This window comes from Urocampus carinirostris, chromosome 7 (assembly GCF_059441175.1).
Source record: "Urocampus carinirostris isolate Australia breed hairy pipefish chromosome 7, RoL_Ucar_1.0, whole genome shotgun sequence".
NCBI lineage: Eukaryota > Metazoa > Chordata > Actinopteri > Syngnathiformes > Syngnathidae > Urocampus > Urocampus carinirostris.
In genome coordinates, this window is record NC_142355.1 from 29,248,847 (window position 1) to 29,253,086 (window position 4,240).

The following is a 4,240-nucleotide window of genomic DNA, read 5'->3' on the forward strand; positions in this document are numbered from 1 at the left end:
GGCCGCGGGGGGGCCTTTGACAGCACACATGTGGCACGGCCCTCACAGTTAATGATGCTACGTTTTGTTGCATAAAAGCAAGTGTGCCGAGCGCATCTGGACACCATATTGATTTTCTTTGCAGTTTGTTTGGGCTGTTGCGGCGCACTAGCACGATAGCGACCGGTGAGCGGGGATTTTACAAACACTGTAATCGCTTTGCTACTCAGGAATACATACTTAGCCGCCTCATGCAGGTTGAACAATAATCCGCTATCCATTATCCCTGATCGCATACGGCTGCGACTAGGCATCGGCGAGTGAAATTTTGTTGGCCCGGGCGGCTGTTTTTCGGGGGGCCGTTTTATGCACCCAAAAGTAAAATATTTCATTTGGGTGCGATCCTTTGTCACCATTTGTATATTGGTGCAACAGGGGCCGGCAGAGTGAATTTTATTGGGACTAGCTGCTGCTTTTTGCGGATCTGTGCACCAAAAACTGAACAAAATTTGTGCAGCCATGATCCATGATCTACGATCGCACATTAATGCGGCAGGAGGTACTTTTGTCAGGAAATGTGCAGATCTGTCCCACCTAAAATGAAATGCACTGTTTTGGCCGCGATCCATTACTTCCAGTCGACTATTGCTAAGAACATGCGTGAGAAGAGCGCATATTTTTAGGGGGTTCAGGCATCTGAGGCCTGCCATTGTGGCCCACCTAACTACACTATAGAGATCTAATATCCTAGAAAATCACAACAATCCATACATTTGAACCAATTGGGGGAACATTTCTCCTAATATCATTTTACATCCTACTTATTTGAATAAGTCCTCATTATTCATACACTTAACTAGCATTTCAAAATATTTTATTTAAAATGAGAAAAATAACCATGAGAAAAAAATTAATTACCTTTATTAATTGTATTATTTGCTTGAATTGAAAAAGTATTCCTACACAAAAAAATAGTAATATATATATATATATATATATATATATATATACACACACACACAATATCTATCTACCCTGGTCATATCCCTTTGAGAGGGGTGACCAACAGCAAGACAAACACATACACAAAAACAAAGAAAATACAAAAAAGGGGGAAAAAGTAGCAAAAACACACAAAAAAATTACCATGGCCAACACAAATGCCCAAACACCCAATCAAGTTAAGCTTTTGTCCCTCCAGATGAACCAGAGGCGTGTTCAGGAGAGTGGTCAGACATGTAGTCTCTTGTTAATTGCTTGCCGCGCACTGCTGAACAAGTTGTAATCGCTCACTGTGATTGCCTTACTGATCCAAAATGGCCGACGACAGTACAATGGATTTCGTTCTACAGCTTGCTTTGAGCGAGTTGGCTGATATGAGCGACAGTTCGCATATTGACACAGTTAAGGTTATCCTAAACGCAGTGGAAGGGTCATACCTGTCTTGCATTGTTCACAAACATTACCAGGCAATGTAAGACGATATATTACATCGCCAACAGCACTCGTCAGGGTGAGATCCTCCATCTTCTGCACTGTCGACGCCATGTTGGAAATCAGAGTAAGCGGTCTTTCTCCCGTGATTACTCGGGCACGCGAGCGCTCAATAATCACTGGCCGTTCAGAAGCTAGCGATAGCTCGCGATAGCAATCACCCACTCTCCTGAACACGCCTCAGGACACAAGAAAGCTTGGGTCAAGGTGACACAACACACTCTTCTGTTCAACTACAGGGCCCGACAGCTTTCACTGGTTTATCCCTGCCGCATCATACAGGTGCCCATGTTCAAACATCCCACTATGCTTTCACAACACCTCTCCACTCATTCCTATCACCAACAAGAGTGCTAGCTTCCACTACATTTAGACCTCATTCCTCCAGTTAGTATTACCATATTATATATATATATATATATATATATATATATATATATATATATATATATATATATATTACCATATTATATATATATATACATATATATGTATATATATATAAAACGGGGCAGCACGGCGGCGCAGTGGTTAGCGCTTGTGCGGCACAGTTCATGTCATGGGGACCTGTCGTGGGTTCAAATCCAGCTCCAGACTTCCTGTGCGGAGTTTGTATGTTCTCCCCGTGCTTGCGTGGGTTTCCTCCGGGCAATCCGGTTTCCTCCCACGTTCCAAAAACATGCATTTCAGGTGAATTGGCCGGTCCAAATTGTCCATAGATGTGAATGAGCGAATGAGTTGTCTGTCCGTGTGTGCCCTGCGATTGGCTGGCAACCAGTTCAGGGTGTCCCCTGCCCACTGCCCGGAGATGGCTGGGATGGGCTCCAGGCCCCCGTGACCCTAATGAGGATAAGCGGTACGGCTAATGAGATGAGATATATATATAACTGTATATTTATTATATATAATGTAATATATATATATATTATATATAATGTATTATATATATTATATTAGATACATTTTATATATATTTATAATTATATATTTTATACATATATAATTATATATTATATACATATCTCATCTTATCTCATTAGCTGCACCGCTTATCCTCAGTAGGGTCGCGGGGGTGCTGGAGCCTATCCAGGGATCAGAATGGAGATTTTCATTTTCAGCTGAAATAGCCAGGGTCCAGGAATAAAACAGGGCGGAACAATGCGGCCAATTTTTCTAACGGCCGCCAGGGTGCGCCAGAGCAATAAAGGAAAGAGTGAGACAGTCGGATTTTGAATTTGTTTGCTACGCAAGAGAAAAAGTGAAAAAGTCGGAATGCCTTTGGGGTTCAAAAACAGCGGAAATCCGCGGATCCGCGGAAAATTCTGATCCCTGCCTATCCCAGCAATCATCAGGCAGTGGACACCCTGAACTGGTTGCCAGCCAATCACAGGGCACACAGGGACAGACAACTCGCTCGCTCATTCACACCTAGGGACAATTTGGACCGGCCAATCCATCTGAAATGCATGTCTTTGGAAAGTGGGAGGAAACCAGAGTGCCCGGAGGAAACCCATGCAAGCATGGGGAGAACATACAAACTCCGCACAGGAAGTCCGGTAGCTGGATTTGAACTCACACAGGAGGTTCCCAAGACCTTAGAACTGTGCCTGCACACGCGCTAACCACTGCGCCGCCGTGCTGTTATATATACATATATAATTAATTATTGTATGCATATATATATATATATATATATATATATATATATATATATATATATATATATATATATATATATATATATGATTGTATATATTTTATTATATATTCTAATGTATATAAATAGATTTATATACTCTCAAAATGTTAAATACAATTAATAATTAAAATAAGAAAGAATATGATTTAACCATTTTTGCTCATTTGAAGTACTGTATATTTATTTTAATGTTACTAGAAAAACACTCAAATTAAACACGGCAAATTAAGAAAAAAAATACCCGAAATTAGCATATATGTACTGTATTGAACTTGCAGTGGGAAAGGTATTTATTTATTCTTCTTTTTCCAAGTTAGAATTTTGTTGTTGCTGTCCATTCCCACAAATGTAATCATGTACTGCCACAACTTGTACATGGGAATTCTTACAACAGAAGACATTTACAGGAAATATACATACTTTCGTAGATTTTATTTGCTGAGCAAGGGGATTTTCCGAGAGGCTGTCACATGTAAAACGGACCAATGATTTGTTCAATGTGTTATTCAAACAAAAGCATTGTCTCATTGCAATGCAGTGAGATCACACGCTGGATGCCAGAGAGTGTAAACATACGACTGAACAAATTTATTTTGGAAAGCAGATGTTAACGTTAATACCATTTTAAAACGCAACTTTTTGGGTCACTGTCCTTTTTACTGCCAACTTTTAGATTGGATGTAATTCCACAATTGGCCATATGATGGCAGCACACCTTTGTGTTTTAGTTTGTAAAATGAAAGGAATCCAAAAAATGAATAATTCCAAATGTATAATTTTTCTGAATTACAGCTTCCATTAAGTATTGATTTTTTTTGCAAAGGAATTATGTCATATTAGTTGTAGCTTGGATGTAATTCCACTATAGTCCGTTTGATGGCAGCTGTGCACTGTGTTTCCTTATCAAAGGAATAAAAAACAAAGAAAAACAGAAAGGATCCAAAAATAAGCATTTTTCTGTATTCCATGCTTTTTTAACTTTACAGATTTTATTTTGCATGTTGATTACGGAATCTTTTATTGCTGACTTTTAGCTTGGATGTAATTCCACTATTGGCCACTTGGAGC